This window comes from Cervus elaphus, chromosome 19 (genome assembly GCF_910594005.1).
Source record: "Cervus elaphus chromosome 19, mCerEla1.1, whole genome shotgun sequence".
Taxonomy (NCBI): domain Eukaryota; kingdom Metazoa; phylum Chordata; class Mammalia; order Artiodactyla; family Cervidae; genus Cervus; species Cervus elaphus.
The window spans coordinates 25,150,980-25,173,847 of NC_057833.1; positions in this window are offsets into that span (position 1 = coordinate 25,150,980).

Consider the following 22,868-nt stretch of genomic DNA (forward strand, 5'->3'; position numbering starts at 1 on the left):
GGATATAAATATCTTCTGGTGTTTGTTGATACTTTCACAGAATGAGTTGAAGCCTTCTCCAGTCCATTTGAAAAGGCTATGGAAGTCGGTAAGTCCCTTTTTAAAAACATAATTTATTTATTTTTGGCTATGCTGGGTCATCATCGCTGCATGGGCTTTACTCTAGTTGCGGTGAGCGGGTGCTACTCTCTAGCTGTGGTACACAGGCTTCTCATCGTGGTGGCTTCTCCTGATGTGGAACAGGCTCTAGGGTGCATGAGCTTCAGTAGTTGGGGCATGTGGACTCAAAAATTGGAGTTCCCGGGTTCTAGAGCACAAGCTCAATAGTTGTAGCTCAGGGGTCTAGTTGCTCTGAGGCATGTGGGATCTTCCCAGATGAGGGATCGAATCCGTCTGTCCTGCATTGGCAAGCAGATTCTTTACCACTGAGCCACTTGGGAAGCCCTGGTAAGTCGCTTTTAAGAGAACTAATTCCTTGGTTTGGACTTCCAAAGTCCCTCCAAAGTGAAAACGGTTCCTCTTTTATAACCAAAATCACACAGAGGCTTACACCGAGATAGACTATAAGCCACATACCTCTTGGCACCCCTAGTCTTCATGGAAGGTAGAGAAAATGAACCATACTTTAAAGTAAACCTTAGCAAACCTCCTCCAAGAAACTCATGATCCCTGAACCAGCTTGCTTCCTACTGCAGTCCTCAGCGTCCATGTCACCCCCCAGGAGTGGTCGAGACCTAGACCATCTGCAATGAACTGTGGAGGCCATGTCTTACTACTGACATTCTATTGGGTGAGGATGTGAATCAGGCCCTAAGATATTAATTTAGGACAAGTTCAGGAGGAGTCCAGGACTATGCCCACAAGACACTGCTAACTCCCACTAAAATGCAGAGGAAGGAGCAGTTCCTGCACAAATAAACCCCGGGGACCAAGTTCTTCTGAAAACCTAGAAGGGGGGTCCCCAAAACCAATTATTGCCAAAATGAAGAGCCTCTATAAAGCACTTTTAACCACCCCCCACTGTTGTCAAACTGCAAGGGATATCTAGTTGGTTACATTTGTCCAGACTCAAGCTTTTACTCTCAGAAACCCTGCAGGTCACAGCAGAACACCAATATACTTGTGAGCCAGTGGAAGACCTAAGACACCTATTCAAAAGACAGGCACCATCAACAGATAAGCAAAATGATGTAGTGGGTTGGCTCCTGTTTAAAAGACTTAATGGGTCTTGGGGCCTGTATTGTTGCCCTGGCTGAGGTGGTTCTTGACAACTGTGTGGCCCCTAGTTGCCTTCTGGCAGAACAAGGCAGAGTTTGTGCAATAACTAATACTCCCTGCTGCACTTGGATCAATGTAACAGGACAGGTAAAAGTTAATATTAAGGAAATATATACCCAGGGCAAGTGGCTTCCTAACTTTGGCAGGGGTAATATTGCCTCCCTTTTCTGGTCAACAGTTAAGAAGGTCCTCCCAAAGTTAACCTGGCCCCTTCCCTTTTTAGGCCCTTTCATGGCTATTGTTGTCATCTCCTTTTTAGCCCTTGTTTGTTTAACCTTTTGTCTGAGTTTGCATCTTTTAGACTCGAACAGTTTGAAGTAAGGCTGTGACAGCTCAAGGAATTCAGCCCATTCCAGTGGGAAGTGGCCCAGGTCCTTACAGGTCCTTGAAACAGTCAGCAAGGGACTTCCACTCCTCTAGGATGGGCTAGGGTCTGCTGCCCCTGTCCAGCAGGAAGAAGTTTCAGAAGAAGAGACCCTTACTCCCTTACCTGTTAAGAGTAAGGATTTAGAGTCTCTCGGGGGGAATGAGACAGGCTGGGACCTGGGACGCTCTGCTACAGTACTTGCACTGGATACACCTCAAGCAACAAAATATAAAGAAACTGTGGGACTAAAAATAACTGTGCCTGTGCAGTTGGGGCAAATTCTGGACGAAAGACTCAAAGAGACCAAAAAAACCTAACTGCCATTTTGAGGAGTGTGGTGCAAAAGCAGGGGGTCAGGAGCAAAAGCATGGGACTGTGCATGCCCCCTACACACAGTACTACCTAAGGGATAAGCAAGCTAAGTCACGCCTCTGGTTAGACCCCTGGACACACTCCATCTAAGGAACAAACTCACTCCCACCTCAGGGGGGGAGCAAGCAAGGGAAACTTTTGTTTGTCCTCACTCCCCGCTGCCAAAGCAGGGGCCCAATAAAACCTTGCTTGAAAAAAAAAATCAATATCCCTTATTACTATAAAAATCCATACAGTACGGGAAAATGGAATCCAGTAACATAAAAATGAGTATAAACCACTGACAAATGATCTGAGGAACACAAAGTAGGTTCTGCTGCTGCTGCTAAGTCACTTCAGTTGTGTCCAACTCTGTGTGACCCCATAGATGGCAGCCCACCAGGCTTCCCCATCCCTGGGATTCTCCAGGTATGAACACTGGAATGGGTTGCCATTTCCTTCTCCAATGCATAAAAGTGAAAGTGGATTCAACATGTGATAAATTAGTTGAATACACATACTAATAGAATAAAGGACAAGTATGATCATCTCAATATACACATGAGGTATTAGACAAAAATCTAGTCTTTCATCATAGAAAGACTCAAAACAGGAATAGACAGGAACCTCTTCAAGCTGATAGAGAGGATCTATGAAAAACCTATGGTAAACTGAAAGCTTTCCTCTAAAGATCAGGAACAAATCAGGGATGTTCACTCTTGTTACATGTTTTCAACATTGTACTGAAGGTTTTAACTATAATTATTAAGAAAAATGTAAAAGTATCCAAACTGCAAAAAAATAAAACTGTTTGCAGTTTACATGATCTTATATTGAAATCCTAACCAAAAAATTGCTAGTAAACCAATTCAGCAAGACTGCAGGATATAGTAACAGTCAATTGTGTGTCTATATACTAGCAAGGAGCCATGAAAAGAGATAAAATTATAAAATAATTCTATTTATGACAGTATCAAGAATTCTTAGGAATAAGTTTAATGAAAAATATAAGACTTGTACACCAGAAACCAGAAATCATTAAAAGAATGACTTAAATAGAAGACTATCTCTTGTTCATGGACTGAAAGTCTCAAAATCAAAATGTCAGAAGTTCTCAAGTTGACCTACAGATTCAATGTAATCTTCATCAAAACTCCAGATGCTTTAAGGAAATTGGCACTCCAATTTTAAAATCTATGTTGAAGTTTGGGGACTCCGATTAGCCAAAACAATCTTGCAAAAAGCAGAAGTTGGTGGTCTCATACTTTCCAATTTCAGAAATACAGAAAAGCTACAATAATCAAGACAGTTTGGTAATGGCATAAGGATAAACACAGATACATGTGATAGAATTGAGAGTTCAGAAATGAACCCATATAACTATGATCAATTGAGTTTCAGCAAAGGCATTAAGACCATTTAATGGAGAAAGGACCATCTTTTGACAAAGCTGGGATAAATGAAAATCCATATGCAAAAGAATAAATCTGTACCCTTACTTCATACCATATAGAAAAAATAATCTCAAAATGGAATGACCTAAGTGTAAGAACTAATGCTACAAAGTGTCTAGAACATAAAAGTTTCATGACCTTGGATTAGGCAACAATTTTTTAGATATGACAATACACATGATAAATTAGTTTATTAAAATTTTGAACCTTGTGTGCCTCAAGGACAAGAATGTAAAAACAAGGGGAGAAAACACTTGCCAATTATATATTCAGTCAGGGACTTGTTTCCAGAATATATAAAGAACTACTACAGTTCAAAAACAATCAGATTAAAAAAGAATTTGAATAGACATTTGTCCAAAGAAAATATGCAAGTGACCAATAAACACATAAGATGCTAGACATGACTACTCATAAATCAAAACCATAATGAAATATTACATTACACACAGGAACAACCATCATCAAGATGATAACAACAGGCATGGTCATGGATGTGGAAAAATTGGAACTCTCATACATGATGGCAATGTAAAATGGTGTAGCTGCTTTGGAACACAGTTTGACAATTCTTCAGAAAATTAAACATGAAATTACCGTATGACCCAGCAATTCTACTCCTAGGTACATATCCAAGAGAAATAACACTTAAGACTACACAAAACTTGTAATAGCTAGATATCCAACTGATGAACAGATAAGCAATGTAGTCTATCCTTACAATGAAATTATTTGACCATAAAGAACGTACTGATACATGCTACAACAAAGATGAGCCTTGAAAAAATTATGCTGAGTGAAAAAATTCAGACACAGAAGGCTACATATTGTATGATTCCATTTATATGAAATGTCTAGAGTGGGCAAGCTATGAAGACAAAGTAGATTAATAGTTACCACAACTGAAGTGACTGTTAATTGGGTAAGCCTCCTTTTGGGGGTAAAGAAAGTATATGAAGTGTGATAATGGTTGCATAACCTTGTTTAATATATTAAAAGTAACTGAACTGTATACTTTAAAGAGGTACATTTTATGTCAACTATCAGTTTAAAAATGGGAAAAATTAGACCATTTTTACTTACCTGGAAATATGTCACTGATAAGATAAAATAAATGTTAGCATAAAGAAGTATGAAAGGTTATCAAACTGTTGTAATTAATAACCTCAATAATAAAGTAGAAAAAGAGACTGAATTTTTTTTTATAAACCTCTGTATTGTTTGACTTGCTGTGGATAGATATTCAGACATTTAGAGAAACAAGTAAAAATATGGATGCATAGATATGTTAAAACTGATTACAAAATCCTGGCATTTTAGCAGGTTTGACACCTTAAGCAAGTATTTAGCCCCTCTAGGCCCTAGTTTCTTTGCAGATGAAAAATGTTTGTCTGATGAACAAGGGTGTAGAAACAGACTTCAAACATCCCCAACTACCTTTATGTGAGGGAGCAAATTACAGAAGAGCTGTGAGAGTAGAAGAGAGGCACATAGGTTTTGCAAAACCTTCCCAAGTGATTCTTTTAAAACTCTGCCCCCCATTCTCTTTGCACACAGTATTCCTTAGTGTGAACTTTGCAGATTAAAAAGAGGCAAACAACCAAATATGAGATATTCTGACTCCTTCACTTGAAAGTCAAAGCCCCCACAAGAATACATCAGCCTTACTCTCTAGGACATGCTGACATGGAAGGGAAGAAGAGACTTTGCAATCATCACATGGGTTAAGATCTCGGCTTGATCACTATGGTAGTTCACTTCTACTGTCTAACAAGACACCTCAAAACAGCGATTTAAATTAAGAGGCCCCAAGGTTCCTCTGCAGGAACAGTTTCTAGAAAGACAGAGCAGGGGATATTACAGGAAGTAAAGAATGAATAGTGACAAGGACTTGTAGGTAGTGAGGTTGGTGTGAAGAACAGGTGAGTACAGCCACTTGCCAGGGGAACAAGACTGCAGGAAGGGTGTGGTCAATCAGTTTTGATTTATTCACAGTAAACTAGGAAAAGCTTCAGCATTTGATAGACTCAAGTGAAGGTGCCGGTCTAGAGGAGGCAGCCGAAGATACAAGAGAAGGCGTCATCAGTGTAGCGATGTTCCAAGAGGAGAGAGAAAGGATGGGAACAGAGTTCAAGACTGAGGGACCCAGGCTTCGAACCAGAGAATATATGTCTTCATTTTGAGACATAAGGTGAGAAAATGATGATGGGTGCAGGTGGCACTAACGGTGGCGATGGAGGAGACGGGGATGAGAGAATTCCCACTTGGAGGGATCTCTACTCTTAGTGAAAGAAGGAATTCTCTTCAGGGAGTGAAAGGCCTGGAGGGATAGTTTGGAGCTTGAGGAGAGAAGACAGGGTTCAGAACAGAACAGCCCGAGCAGCCTTTGTGGAGATGCCCACCGCAGTCAGTGAATGCCTCTGGCAAAGATGAAACCCAAGGGGCGGTGTCAAGAAAGTGAATGACCAGCACTTTATGAGTGTTTTGATGATGTCACAGGAGGTCAGATCCTAGGGGAGAGAGAAGAATCTCCTTATGGATAGGTAGGAAGGGAGTGACAGGCACTGATAGTTTGAGTTTCACGAAGAGATGTGGCATGGCTTCATATCCTGCTCTGGTAAAAGTGGGAGCTAGAGTCAGCACCCCAAGTGCCAGGACCGTTAATAGCAAATATGGATTAAACAGTCACTGGGATTCCAGCACCAGGCTAAGCCTCTTATAAGCACTTTTTCTTTAGTTATCATAATCTTTTATAGAATATTGTTATTTCCATTTTACATACAGGGAAACTAAACTTTAGAAGTTATTTCTCTCAAGGCTATGGCGGCAGATTTTTTTTAGAAAGACGGCTGCAACCACATCTCCCATCCTCCACAATGTTGCCTTGCCACGTCAGCCACAGTGTGCGTGTGCATGCACGCTCAGTCCTGTCTGACTCTTTGTGATCCTGTGCACTGTAGCCCACCAGGCAACTCTGTCCATCGAATTTTCCAGCCAAGAATACCGGAGCAATTAGTTGTAAAGAAATGGTTGCCATTTCCTTCTCCAGGGGATCTTCCCAATCCAGGGATCAAACCTATGTCTCTTGTGTCTTCTGCATTGGCATGCAAGTTTTTTACCAGCTGAGCCACCAGGGAAGCCCCTTCAGTCAAAGGGCAGAGTCTAATTCCCCTACCCCTGGGGTTGTGACTGCTTTTACCAACAGAGCAATGACTAAAATGACTGACTTTCAAGGTTTCATTATAAATGCCATGCATCTACCACCAGCCTCCATTGGAACACTTGCTCTGGCAAAGGACAACCACCAGCTAAGAAGTTTGCCATCCCAAAGGCCACTATGCTGGAGCATCCCCTGAACATGACCAAGCTCCCAGGGCACAGCCCCCATCTGGCTCTCATATCTGGTCCAACCTCAACCTTTCAGATGATGGCAGATCAGGCCAACATCTCAGCGCAACCTTAGGAGACCCCAGACAAGATCTACACAGTGCAGCCCTTCCTGAAGTTCTGTCCCTCAACGTGAGGAGCAAAACAAAAATGTCCTTTCTTTACAACAACTTCTAGGATAATTTGTTACACAGCAACAACAATCAAAATAGCCTCACAACATCACAGAGCAGCAGAGCTAGTCTTTCCCTGCAAGGCTGCCTGCCTGGCTCTGGAGACCAGCTGTTCCTGGCTTCCTTTTAATATTCTTTCTTATTCTTGTCTGTAGCACAGGTTCTTCCTCAGACCATATATGGACAAATGCTTGACCTACTTCTAGACAGATGCCTTCTTACCTCTGTTTCTCCTCCACTTCATAGCAAGTTTACACGATATAATGGATATAATGTGTCATTGTCCACCACTTTTAAAACATAGCAATGGTTATCAAAACCTTTACCATGTTATTGCTAAATAAATCTTCAATCAATTATATATTATTTTAATGCTTTGGCAAGTCAAAAAACTTTCCATTTTTTAGGCTTTAAAATGACAATGTCTTTCTTTCATAAATATTAACCAGAAATTATATAATACCTGAGTCTTCATGCTCCCCCTCTGGATTTCTGCCATGCATATTCAACTTGAGGCCAAAGACAAAGTAGACATTGGGTTCATAATGATCTGTTATGATTGAAAGAATCATGAAGTAAATAGGGTTGGAGGTTTAAACGTGTATAACACTTAGATCTTACTCTGTTTCCCTTTTTAATATTACCACCTCTTAAAAAAAAATAAGGCATTGTTTTGAATGATCTGTCCATCCTGAAAATACCTGAGTCAGACAGAACATGCTAGAAATCATGCAGCCAGTTAAATGTCAAGCAGAAATGAGTCAATGTGCCCTGTGTTTCATTAGCACCACCCAGTGAAGTCACAAACACTGCCTGAATTGAAATCTAAGCCACACCAAAATCATGAGATCTGTGGATGCATTTGTTTTCCTCTTGAATTTTAAAGGGCTGAGTTGTTATTACTGAACTTAGTTAGAGACAAGGCTCTCCTTGAGTCAACAGTGCCTCTTTAAATATCATTTGTTCAGTACCTTCGTTTATACTGTTACTCCCTTGTCACTAGGGTCTAAATGGGAAACTTATCTTTGTATCGAAAGGAAACAGAATCTTTTGCTCAAATACTTCACTCCCTTCACTACTTCATTACAGCTCCATCACTAGATTTCTCCTCTAATATTCCAGAGCTATGCCCCTCAAGTTGACAGGAGCCACTGGTACACCCTTCCTAGAAGATGCCCTTCTCATCAAGGCTGCTCATCTTCAGTGGGCACCTCACCAGAGGAGTGATGTTGTGTTCTCCTTTGTGTGTTAACTACTCTGGAAGAGTCAAGGGTCTGGAGCCCACATGAGCCACCTGAGACCAGGGTGATGGCTTTACCCCATCAGCAGTATCATCTAGCTCTTCCTTTTCACATTCCCAATTTTGTTCTTCTTCTATTTGTCCCCTGTACCTGCTAAGATAAGAGCAGACTTATAAACATACTATGAAGAGTAGTAAGATATTGTGAAATAACAAACATACATCACTCGATAATCATAAATAAACTAGGTCTTAGAACAGTCACACATCATTCCAAGGCCCAGGTTTTATTAGTTGATGTTTATTACTTTGCTAGCTGGAGATTTAGGAACAGACTATCACAAACAATGTGAATCTGGAGGTTCCATTTTATCTAATCTGAATATAACAAAGTCAGTCTTGTTTTGCTTCCAATTCTGCAAAAATGTCTCAGGCTCCTGGATACCAGGTGTTGGGCCACGCTCCATAGAGGTCTGCAAGACCTGTAGTTGCCCAATCTTGAGACTGAAGAAAGAGCCCAGATATAGCAACAGGAACATCAGCGGTTTTTTGGACAGGGGATCTTACATGTCTAAAGACAAAGGTCCTAGAATGACATCCCACTATGCATGACAGACAGCAGGTAAGGCATGGCAGCAGTCTCTGCTACTTAGAGGATTAGGCTCAGTTTATAGGGGGAATTTCTGTTGATGGGTGGGGCTGTGTTCCCTCCCTGCTTTTTGACCTGAGGCCAAACTATGGTGGAGGTAATGAAGATGATGGCGACCTCCTTCAAAGGGTCTTGTGCAAGCACTGCTACACTCAGTGCCCTCGACCCTGCAGCAGGCCACTGCCGACCCACACCTCCACTGGAGACTCCTGGACGCTCACGGGCAAGTCTGGGTCAGTCTCTTGTGGGGTCACTGCTACCTTCTCCTGGGTCCTGGTGTGCACAAGGTTTTGTTTGTGCCCTCCAACAGTCTGTTTCCCCAGTCCTGTGTAAGCTCTGGAGGCTCTATGGTGGGGTTAATGGTGACCTCCTCTAAGAGGGCTTATGCCATACCCAGGTCTGCTGCACCCAGAGCCCCTGCCCCTGTGACAGGCCACTGTTGACCCGTACCTCCACAGGAGACACTCAAACACTCAAAGGCAGGCCTGACTCAGTCTCTATGGGGCCTCCTGGTGTGCACAAAGGTTTTGTTTGAGCCCTCTGAGCATCTCTCGTGGGTATGAGGTTTGATACTACATGGGATTTCACCCCTCCTACCATCTTTTTGGGGCTTCTCCTTTGCCCTTGGACATGGGGCATCTTTTTTGGTGTGATCCAACATCCTCCTGTCAATGGTTGTTCAGCAGTGAGTTGTAATATTGGAGTTCTCACTGGAGAAGATGAGTGCACATCCTTCTACTAAACCAGAAAGATATGCAGAATACATCATGCAAAATGCTGGGCTGGATGAAGCACAAGCTGGAATCAAGACTGCAGGGAGAAATATCAATAACCTCAGATATGCAGATGACACCACCCTTATGGCAGAAAGTGAAGAACTAAAGAGCCTCTTGATGAAACTGAAAGAGGAGAGTAAAAATGTTGGCTTAAAGCTCAGCATTCAGAAAACTAAGATCATGGCATCTGGTCCCATCATTTTAAGGCAAATAGATAGGGAAACAACAGAAATAGTGAGAGACTTTATTTCTTTGGGCTCCAAAATCACTGCAGATGGTGACTGCAGCCATGAAAAGACGCTTGCTCCTTGGAAGGAAAGTTATGACCAATCTAGACAGCATGTTAAAAAGCAGAGACATTACTTTGCCAACAAAGGTTCATCTAGTCAAAGCTATAGTTTTTCCAGTAGTCATGTATGGATGTGAGAATCGGACTATAAAGAAAGCTGAGCACTGACGCTTTTGAACTGTGGTGTTGGAGAAGACTCTTGAGAGTCCCTTGGACTGCAAGGAGATCCAACCAGTTCATCCTAAAAGAAATCAGTCCTGAATATTCACTGGAAGGATTGATCCTGAGGCTGAAACTACAACACTTTGTCCACCTGACGCAAAGAACTGACTCATTCGAAAAGACCCTGATGCTGGGAAAGATTGAAGGTGGGAGGAGAAGGGGACAACAGAGGATGAGATGGTTGGATGGCTTCACCAGACTCAATGGACACGAGTTTGAGTAAGCTCCAGGAGTTGGTGACGGACAGAGAGGCCTGGTGTGCTGCAGTCCATGGGGTCGCAAAGAGTTGGATGTGGCTGAGCGGCTGAACTGATAAGGGGAATTGATGTCAGGTGGGCCCCTCAGTTACCAGGGAAACCAAGCCTGGGGCAGGAGGCAAGCACGTAGGCAGTTACTGATAAAAAAAATAATTAGGAGGATTGGATAGTCACATGAATGAAACAGGGCCTGGTTGAGCATGGGGCAGGAGGCAAGCACGTAGGCAGTTACTGATAAAAAAAAAAATAATTAGGAGGATTGGATAGTCACATGAATGAAACAGGGCCTGGTTGAGCATGGGACGGACACAAAGGAAGACAAAAGAAAAACAGCTATCCTCAATGGCCTGACCATAAAATTCACCCCTGCACATTTTGTACAACCCTTACAATCTTGGTCCATCCCTCTTCTGTGACATCCCTGGGCTCAGGAATGTATGGGGGCACTGCAAACAGAGACCACAAATGCAATACAGACAACAGCAGCTAAAGAGTATAAAGAGTCCAGGAGGTGGGCAAACATTCAAGCCAGCTGGTTTCAGGCTCCAGTTTTCATGAAAGTCCAGAGGACAACGACAATGGTATCTTGCTATAGACCCAGCAAGCAGACTCATTTCACAGCGATGCCACCTCTGTGCCCAGCCTGCAAACAGATTGCCTTTGCTCAGACTAAATTTGTTAAGAGGCACTGTACAGGGAAGATCATGACCACTAACCAACATACAACCAGTAACAGCATCTTGAGACAGTGCCAGCCCTGCCTGAGGTTTCTGTCCTGGGCGCAGTACCGTACCATCCATTCACCCTCAGTCCCCGGAGCCCACGCTGAATCCTGGAGAGGCCCACAGGGTTAATACGGCTGTGCCTTCTTCCAGTCAGAGCTGGATTAATTACCTTATTGGTCTTAGGTGGAACAGGTAGCAGACAGGTGAGATCTATAAATCCCTTTCTAATCCTATTCGCCACAAGGCCACAAATGGCAGTATTATTTTGCTGTCACCACAGGTCCCAACCAAACCCTTCCAGGTAACTGGCCATATCCAATTCACAAATCTGTCCCTGAGTTAACATCTCTAAAGCCCACTTCTGTAGTTGTTTAGGGTTGATGGTTCAGGGGTATGCTGGTATTCTGTATCTAATCCAGGTCCTTGCATTTTGCCTGTGTTCAACAGCCATCCCCATGCATTCAAGTGAGCTGTGAATGTGGGGCTGCTCCTTTTAAGGTGGAAAGAGTCCTGAGGTTAACAAAATACCAACATAATGGAAGAGAAAGAGAGCCCTCATCGAGACGAACATCACCCCAGGATCACCCCCATAACTTCCCGTTCCCTGAGTTTATTTCCCAACAGTTCTATACTCACAGGCGTTTCCTCGGCTTCTTGACTGCTCATCAATTATTGGGCTGCACCCGCAGGCCTGCAAGCCTTGTAGTTGCTCAGCCTTGAGACCTGAGTAAGATCCCAGGTATAGAGAGACATCAGTGGTTTAGTGGACGAGGGATCTTAGATGTCTGAAGCAAAAGGTCCTGGAACGACAGCTCCACTATGTGTGGCAGACGGCAGGCAGGACATGGCAGCAGTCTTGGCTACTCAGGAGAGAAGGAGGCTACCATTTATAGGGGCAAGTTAGGTCACGTTGTCTCATCAGTTACCAGGGAAACCAGCAGCTGGGCCAGGGGGCGAGCAGGCAGGCAGTTACTGATGAAGTCCGGTAATTAAGAGGATTGGATAGTCACTGAGTGAAGCAGGGCCTCCTTGAGCAGAGGATATACAGAAAACAAGGCAACAGCCATCTTTTTTAAACAATGTTGTTTCAGGTCTACAACAAAGTGACTCAGGTTACATACATATGTATCTATTCTTTTTCAAATTCTTTTCCCACTTACATTGTTACATAATATTGAGCTGAGTCCCCTTTGCTATACAATAGGTCCTTGTTGGTTATCCTTTTTAAAAAATTTTTAAATGTTAGTATTTATTTATTTGGCCGTGCTGGGTCTTGGTTGGGGCAGGCGGGGGATCTTTAGTTGCAGCATGTGGGATCATAGTTCCCTGACAGGGGTCAAACTCTTGGCCCCATGCATTGGGAGTGTAGAGTCTTAGCCACTGGACCACCAGGGCAGTCCTGCTAGTATCTAAAGGCAAGTCCATGTGACCAATGCACAGTGAGGCCAAACAATACCAAAATGCCTGAGTTTGAAACAGAGAAAGGCCTTTGTGCCGCAACTACTGAGTGGTCTTGGTGAGGGCTCTGGAGTCATACAGGACAAATATTCCCCCCTACCCCAGCCTGTTCCCTGGCCCAAGGCAGGGTGAGCTGGAGGCCCCAGGGAGAAAGCTAAGATCGCCTCTTACCTCCCTCTCCACCTGAGGGCAAATACTTCACTGATTGTTAGGTGAATGGCCTCCCTAAGGGTCTCACTGATGCTTGCTTGTGGGCGGGGCCTACTGTGGCACCGACCCACAGATAGTCCCTCACTGATAGTTGATTGCTTGAGGGAGACGCTCACTACCGCTGACCAATGGCTGAGAAGGACCACTAACGTTCCCCTAGTAACGGTTGCCTGGTAACAGGGTGGGGGCTGGGGGCTGGAAGGGATTAATCAGTTCAGTTCAGTCCTCAGTCCTGGAGGGGTTAATGGCCCATAGCAACTAGCTGCATGCTAAGATCTGCACTGCAAGGCACTCTATTACATCCTGTTTGGAGCATGGGCTCTAGGGCATGTGGCCTCAGTAGTTGTGGCTCATGGACTCTAGAGTCTGGGCTCAGTAGTTGTGATACAAGGGCTTAGTTACTCCTTGGCATGTTGTATCTTCACAGATCAAGGACTGAAGGGTGACCCTTGCATTGCAAGGCGGATGCTTAACCACTGGACCACAAGGGAAGTTTCAAATACAGCAGTGTGTACAGGTCTGATCCTAAAGTCCCTAACTGTCCCTCCTCCAAACCCTTCCCCTCTGGTAAACATAAGTTTGGGAAATAGCCGTCTTGAATGGCCTGACCGCACACCAAGTCTATTTTATTTCAGAAATTTGGGCTTTTAGGTAGAATAGGATAGTGGCTAAGAGCGGGATCTAGAGTCAGACTGCTGAAACTTGAATGCTGCTCTAGGATGCACACACTTCCATCACTGGTTGTATTTATTTGGGCAAATTCCTTAAGGCAGGTAAATGTTTATCCTGATTCTTCTTCAATAAAATGGAAGTACCACAAGAACTTGGAGAAGGAAATGGCAACCCATTCCACTATTCTTGCCTGGAAAATTTCATGGACAGAGGAGCCTGACAGACTACAGTTCATGGGGTCACAAAGAGATGGACATGACTGAGTGACTGAACGCAGCACACCACAAGAACATACACTTGGGCTTTTAAACACTGTATCCCTAACACCTAGCACATTTCCTGGAAACCAGTGGGCATTTAGTAAATATTTGTGGAATAAGCTTATATATGAATGTATGAATATTGCTTCCATAGGCATTCTTTTTGTTCATAAAATTATCCACTATGGCAGAGGGTGCTTCATTCATATTTTGGTTTCCTGCAGTACCTAACCCAGGGTTTTGGACTGAAGTATTCTTGAACATTGATAAATTTGAGTGCATTTGAATTGAAACATATCACTGCACAATTGAAGCATCTTTCTATTTCTTTCTAGGGTGACAGGATGAGACGGTTGGATAGCATCACCAACTCCAGTGAAGGACAGGGAAGCTTGGCATGCTACAGTCCTTCCTTGGGGTTGCAGAGTCAGACATGACAGCAGTCCATGTCTGGAACAATTCCTTTCTGGTGGGCAGAAAAGGGGTTATAGGGAATCAAGAGAAGAGGATGGAATGGCAGAGTGACATCAACTCTCTCCTTGCCTCTGGCTCTTTTCATCTTGGATTTTATCCCTGAGGGGTAGAACCTAGATCTTTTTTTTCTGAGTATCCTGCTTAGCCTTCAAGGTCCATAAAAAACAATGCCTAGATGATGAGCATCTTTCATAGCAATCAGGTGTTGATCTCATATTCTATTTCTGATTCCTGTGTAACCAACCTACACCACCCTCAGCAAGTCACGTCACCTTGTAGAACTGTGCGGGGCTTCACACTCACTCTCAGGAGGAATCCTAGTTGGCAGGGTCATTGTGGGGCAGATGAGAGAGTGAGTGTGAAAGCCCTGCGAAAAGGATGGCATAGGCAGGACTGCTCAGTTTTTTTAACTAGGAGATGAAACTTAGAGACTCATTTCTCTATGAGATTTGGAGTGTAATAGTCAAGACAAGCCATCACAAGTCAGTCAGTCTTGTGTTAGATTATGTTACACAGACCACAACAAAGAGATTTCTAGCACTACTACACAATTTAAAAATTATGTTTTTTTTTTTAGTATATATCCCCTCAACGGTTCCACAAATGCACATGGAGCAGTTTGATTGTGTCAAGCACTGTTTTAAGTAGAGAGGAAACATTAGGAAGGAAAGTTCCTGATCATGTGGATTTACATTCTAGTGATGGAGCCAGATATATGAACAGACAAATACCTCTGTGTGATAAATACAGAGAGGAGTGAGTGATCAAGGATACTTGTGCTCTAGTGACCTTGAAAAGTGCCCCTCACTGCTGTTGGAGGGGTGGTATTAGTGATGGAGATGGGGAGTAATACCCGAGATGTGTCTTGAAGAATAAGTTGACATTCAGTAAGCATTGAATGGATGGATGGTGCTTATCCATTGTCCTTGGTATTAAAATCCCTGGGAGGCAGAGCCTAGCAAGTGAATGAGGAAAGAGAGAGAGATTTCACAGAGGAATCACCAGCATTCCATTTTGAAGATGCCAAACAGGAGGCTGGAGTGGAGGTAATGAGCACAAGAATTGATTCAGGGGTCTTCAGGTAATGGGAGAATACACTGTCAAGGACCTCAGACATTATCCTGCTGGAGATGGGAAGTCATTTTCATTTGTATTTTTCCAGTCTGAAATGTTTTTCATCCATTAACAAACAGTCATATGGCTTGGACCCTCTGTTCCTTTAGGTCTGTGCTTTGAAGGAAAACAAAACAGGGGCAGGGAGAGGTGCTCTCTTACAGAGGCTGCCCGGGGAAGCTTTGCTGGTATTTGGCAGATGGCCGAAGCAGCTGAGATGTTTAAGTCATGTGAATATCTGTTAATGAATGAAAGAGTGTTTCAGGCTGGAAAAATAGAGAAGGAAGGAAAATAACCTAAAGGCTGTTACAGAAGGTTAAGTAAATTATAGTCAATACAATTAATAAAATACTATACAGACCTTAAGAATGACAATCTTAGGACTTCCCTGGTGGTCCAGTGGTTTAATATCTTCCTCCCAGGCAGAAGATGCAGGTTTGATCCCTGATCATGGAACTAAGATGTCACATACTGTGGAGCAACTAAGCCAGTGAGCTGCAACAAAGAACTCGCATGCCACAGCTGAGACCCAAAGCAGACAAGTAAAGAAAGACAGGAGGGAGGGGGGAAGGAAGGAAGGGAAGAAGAGAAAGAGAAAAATATTAAAGAAAGAGATAAAGAAGAAAGGAAGGAAGGAAAAGAAAATATTCTCTGTGAATAAATAAGATATTCTAGCATCTTCTTTTGGGCTCCTAACTGATGGGGAATTTCAAGCCAGCTAAGGCTCTAGGGTTTGACATTCACTTGCTGGTTGACGGTGGCCTTGAAAACAAAGTGAAAATGTTTCCATTTCCCCATTCCAATCTGTGCTCCACCATCTGCTGTGCTGATTCCCAGGGTGGCTGCCTCGGTTGGGACAGAATACGGATGGCCCAGGAAACCAGAGATTCACTGATGCTAAAGCAAGATGGACTCGCAGACTATCACAAAGAGGAAGCTTCTTGAAAGAGGCCACTGAATTGGTTTCATGGACCAACCTTTGATCTCAACATGTGTGGAAAAAATACTGCACGTTGTCTCAAAGACTCCTCCCTTTGAGGGAAGTGTCTTGATCTTCGCTCCTTCCTGCTTCGGTCTCACTCCACTAGCGGACAGAGCGATCTTCTTTACGTGCAAACACGACCCATCATTCTCCCACTCCAAACACTTCACTGGCTCTAAGGTGCTTTTAGGATAACAAGCAGTTTCCTGGCATGGCCGTTGAGGCCCTGTCTCTTGGGCGGTGCCCACTTTATGCCACTCTTTCCCTTGCCTGCTATGTTTCAGCCCTGTGACTGTCTTTCACCTCCTCAGATGTGGCACATTCCTACCCAACTCGGATCTCTTCTGTACTATTTTTTTTAAATTATGTTTAATTCAAGGATAACTGCTTTACAATATCGTGTTGGTTTCTGCCATATCAACATACAATTTTTATACTTGGAATCTATCTGGCAATCTGATCAGCTCCCACCTACCCTTCATATTATGGTGTAAACGTCATTACCCCAGGATACCCTCCTTAGTCTCATGCCCCACACTGGGCTGGCTGAATGAAGGGGGCTCACAGCAACACCTACCCCAGCATTTCCCCACCAGAGCACGCAACTCAATTAGGGTCAAGCAATTAGCAGGCAGTTATTTGCTCCTTGAAGTTATTTGCTTCTTGAAAGAGTCCACTGAAGCAGATCACCGAGAAGGTTGGAAATAGATTCTTTTTCTTTTTAAGAAACTTAACACCAGCTTTAAAAAAAAAATCATTTTTATTTATTTATTTGGCTGTGCCAAGTCTTAATTGTGGCACATGAACACTTAGTTGCAACATGTGGGATCTAGTTCCCTGACCAGGGATTGAACCTGGGCCTCCTGGCCTGGGAGCTTGGAATCTTAGCCACTGGACCACCAGGGAAGTCCCCTGAAATTGATTCTGTAGAGAATAATGGAGCTGACTCCCCGCACACCACCATGGAGTTTTGATGGATCAGGAGAGCTTGCTCACCTTGAATGTTTGGAAGCGCCAAGCGCTTGTGCTATGAGATGTTTCTCCACGTTGCTCAGCATCCTGTGTGAAGCAGAGAAGGACGTTTCCTGAAAAGTGGCTACTGTGAGTGTCAAGACAGTGGGACTCAGAGAGGTTAATGCTAAGTGTTTGCCCACTGTCACATGGCTGGTACGTGGTGAAGCCAGGAGTAAATGCTGTAACTTTTTGGTTCCAAAGTCTTTCATACACCATGTAGTGTGCTTTGTTTCTGGAAGATAAATTTTGAAAGAAAAAAGCTGCTCAATAAAGATTCTGATGCTATTAAACAGGCTTAGATAGTGAACATGTGGCCATGACTAGAGCTATCTTTTCAGGAAACTAGAAGTGCTTGCCTTGTCTCTTTTGCTTCCTGTTGACTGAGGCTGAAATTATTTTTCCTTCCATAAATAGAGGTGCAAATGTCCCCTGGGAGAGAGGGTCCAAGGGATCACTCCAAAGTATGTCTGCTGCATCTTGAAAACCTGATAGCATCTTGTCAACACCCTGGCCAGAGCAATCACCAGCATTGCTAAAGTTGCATCTGTTTTACCAGGCTAATTCCTGTAAATGATCCATGAAGCTGCTGAGGGGCCTCTGCCTGGCTGGGGTCAGGGCAGACAGAGAAGTCAGGAGAAGGGTTCTAGACTGCAGAGCCCCTGAGAGGAGGACTCAAAATGGGGCTGTCTCATGCTTTGCCAAGTAACCAGTGATAATCATGACCATTTAATGAGCATCTACCAGCTTCTGGTATTTTACTTGGAAGGGAAGAGAAGAAACTTGCAAACCCAAGGTGACAGAGGCAGAGGGCAGAGGGCAAGTCCCTTGGGGAGATGAGAGGGTTAGAAAGATAGCCAGTCTTTGAATCACAGTAATTCAGTTTACCGCTTGCTATTATTATAAGAATAATACATATTCTTTGGAGAAAGATTGAAAACCTTAAAAAAATAGAAAGAAGAAAATATTTCTGTGAATCAGAAAAATACTGTTAGGACTTTAGAATGCAGTATCTTCAAGTTTTGAACATGAATTTTTCTTTTCTTTTTTTTTTTACAAGATGGGACAATATGCTTTTTCACTTACTAATACTATGTAAACATTTCCCCACATTTTAATAAGTTCTCAATTAAACAATAACATGTTTAATAATGCCTGCACAGTGCTCCAGAACAGCAGGAATGAGAGCACCAAATGCCTAACTGGCCTGGGGTCAAATTCCAGCTCTGCCTTTACTGACCATATGACAAAACCCCTCCACCCAATGAAGAGAATAACAGACTCTCCTCTTAGGTATGTTGGGACAATCATATGAGAAACGGGGTTGAAAACCCTTTCCACAGTGCTGCATATATGCAAACTATTATCATTTCTGAAACTTACCGATTTCCTATTCTCCAACATTTGGGTTTCTCAGGTTTTCACTATCATAAATAAGAGGTAAGGAACACTGTTACATACAGATCTTTGTGGTCCTCTATTATTATGTCTTGATGTGAAATTACTGAATCAAAAGGTATGCAGAGTTTGCATGCATTTGATACACATTGTCAAACTATTCTTCAAGAGATGAGTGTTGATTTATAGTTAATTTGATGGTCTTTTGGAAGAGGTGGCTATGAAATCAGGAACCGATGATGAGTTATATAAGTAGGGAAGTAAGAAGCAATCGGCATTTGTAGACTGAGCCCAGCACATAATACCTATCAAATCCTGGGCAGGCCTGCTGGCCTCTCTTCTTCCACCTCAAATCAAGTCCAGGGTCTGCCATAGAAGGAACCTGAGAGAATGTGATGGGCATTGAATGGCCCTAGACTGAAGGAGAGGTTAGACAGAAGAGATTAGAAGATAGTGGCAAAAGCCTTATCAGATCAATAAAAACAAATCCCATGATTTTCTTCTTTGGATTACTTTAGTGTTATTAATTACTGCCAAGTACTACTTATTTGTTTTTAGACACTACTTCCAAATTGTAATTAATTCATTAACAGCATACGTATAGAATTTTGTGGGATATTGAATATGTTGAATTTTTACACTGTGGTGATCCTTTATTCTGAGATTATGTCCTTGCTACTTTTTTTCTTTTTAAAGTTCTTTTAAAATTGAAATAATGGTGATGGTGGTAGGGTATTTTAAAGTCTTTTAATTGGCAAATAAAAGTTGGCCACCTTTATTTGTCTTCTACTTTTAGTCTTAAATTTTATCGGTACCTGGAATCCATATATCTGGAAGCAAATGTCCAAGTGACATATAAGCTAGTCTTGAAACTTTCATTTATCTAACCAACATTCAGTGAGTGGATGCTGTGTGCAAGATGAATGGAAATCTCTGAGTCACACATTAGTATAACACCATGAAGCTGCAACACCATTGTCTCTGGGGGTGACAGGCTCTAAATGACAGAAAGCTATGGGAACATGGGAATCACAGTGTATCACAGAGTCCCTAAGTCTTAATACTTACAGGAACGGTATACCTCATTGGAGTCCCTGGGGAAATAAAATTCACTACAACAAACACCTCCTCAGAGTTGCACAATATGTATTTCAGAAATTAAAAGGACAAAATTAGACTGAACCTAGGACAAAAGTAGAGGTTAAATAACCCAGACACCAAGATTTATCCTTGTAAGTGGAAGAAATTAGCTGTAGGCTTTTTTTATTAAGCAATTATTTCGTTAAGGACACCCAAAGAAAGGAAAACCAATGCCTAATTTCATAATACAAGTACATGGAGAGCTAAAGTAAACTCTTTAATATCCACAAAAACCTTAAATAAAAAGAATCACAAAACAAAATATCATTAGTCACACTTAGCTTATACTGGGACAACACAAATCAACTAAGTTGTAAATTCTACACAGACATAGAGAAGAGCAAGTATAAGCAAAATGGGAGATTATGCTGTATGAACATATTTATATGAGCAAGGGCTCTTTAGTATCCTAAATTTACCGAGTTAAAATTGAAAAATATAAATATTTTTGTTGTTTGAGCCAGAGAAATCTTTAGATTTGAGATGCTTAAATCACAGAAAATCTTTGAAACTATTCTTCCCAAGCACTTTTTCTGGGGCTGGGAGGCAGAATAGTTCTGGAAAGAAAATCTATAAACATTTTGGGAGAATTTTCTGAGTGTTGACATGAGACATGCTTTTGGAAGGCCTTAATGGCTTGTCAGTTTTGAGGGTAGTCAGTAGTCCTTTGAGGGTATGTGTCACAGCATAAATTATTTATTGAAATTCCAACAAATATCCAAGCAATTGGGAAGGACATAGACACGACAGCTTTTTCTTTTTTTCCAAAGGGTGTGATAATTCTCTCAACCAAAATGGCTAAACTCCAACACCCTGCCAGAGTTTGCATTCAAAAGGAAAAACCCAAAATAAGCCTCACCCAAATCTTCCCCATCACCTGCTCCAAAGAGATTATTGTCAAGAATTAACATGACTGAATTCATTTAATATGAATAAATAAGTGACATGAACTTACAGCAGTGAGCATTTACCACTGGCACATTGCTTTCTGTTGGCTTTGACATGGAGATCATTCTCTGGATGAAAAATGTGTTATCAATTCATTGAATTAACATTGGTCACTAATCATCTAGTTAGGTTCCAATTATATATATCCAGGCTTGGATAATCTAATTGAAATTTAATTTACAGTTTTTAAATGACAATGTATGATTTAAATTGCAAAAAAATCATAGGAGAATCATTAGATTATGAACCATGAGTGACACTATCTTTATCTTTTAATGGCATTATTTATACTGAAGACAGTGTTTCTGAAAGCAGAATGCTCTATTCTATTAAGTTAGATAGTGACAAGAAATTTTGATATACGTATGTATACCTGTCACATTTTACAGACGCACACACCTTTTAAAAACACACTTTTTTAAAAGACAGGGGAGTATTTTTCAGGCGCCAATCTTGCAAAAAAGTCTCACAGTTCTTAAAAAATGTTAAATTCAAGCACGTCAATAAATGAAAAACAGCAAAATAATTACAGCTAAAATTGTCAATGTTGAACTAACAATTATAAATTATAATGATTTCAGGTTCTTAGTAAAAGCATTGGAGTGGAAAAGGTGGAATTTCAAGTCAAATCCCATCACAAGAAACTTCATTGCAATAAAAAACAGATCATAAAGAAATGGTTTCCAAGGTCTGGCCAGACATTAGAAGTGTTTCTCATTCTCATTGCCACAACACTTACAATTTTAAATAATTTGTGGCAATGATTATTTTCCTAAAAGCAATTATTCAAAAGTTCTTTCTCGTACAACAGTCACTTCCAAAAATGAAAATAATCCAACCCTTGATTTTGTGACACAGTATAAGGTATGGCAATAGAAACCTTGATTCTAGGTAACCAGAAAAACAGAAACACAGATTGTAACCGAAACCAATTTCTTTACTTTTTTTACATTGAAAAAGAATGCACTGGCAGACAATAACTACATCTACAAATTTGACTAGTTTGTGTACTAGCAGCCTGTTCTGAATTTATTTTGAGCCAAATACACAACAATAGAGGGAGGTGCACAGCAGCGTCAACTGAAGATGTTTACTTTATAATTTAAATATATTAGTTACCTGCTATAACGTAACACACAAGGGGTCATGAACTCATTAAGGATAAAGACACTTAACTTATGAATCTCTAGTGCTTAGAACATACCGGGCACATACTAACTGTGAACTGACGGACTTTTAGGAACATTTTCCCTCATATAAGTTCCTCTTTTCTCTGAGCCTGAGATAATTTATGGACCATGATGAAACAAAGAAGTTACAAAAATAAAAAGGCGATCATATTAAGAGCACGATTAACAATTCCTTTCTTTAAAACTATTCTCTGAGTTCTAATGAAGGACAATGGTGGTCCCTGCTATGGAAACTATTCCCTGTGAGTTGTACTGACACTATGGACATGAACCTACAAGAAGGTGGGGGGTGGAGAGTGGGGTGCACTGAATAATTAAAAGTTGGGTTGTTTTTCTCCAAAGCAATCGACTATGTGATCAAGTCAAGCCTTTTTTTGCTTCTTTCCTCTCAAATAGGATATATTTGTAGAAAGAAGAAAAAGGTTTCAAGAAATTGAATTACCTTTTTGAGATATCCTGGGACCTATTTAGAACAATAATGTTGAATGACCTAATTAGTATTCAATGGGCTTAAATGAATCAGTATTTTTTTAAAAAATGATATACTCCAAAGAATTAACTGAGTAATCAATTTGTTGAAGCTCTGCATTTAGACTATAGTGATAATACAGCTTTAGTGTCAGGAAGAACTTTGGAAATATTTCTCTGGAGAAATCATTCTAATTATGATTATGTTTTCATTTTTAAAAAATAGTTAATTGATTATTTTGGCATAATAATCTATACTTTTGGTGGGGAAAACCAGCCATGACAATAATTTCCCTTATTAGTTCAATCAGTTCCATACTGAATGAGTAACTTTATGAAGGAATTGCTTATATGACAGTATTACAGAGGACTATGA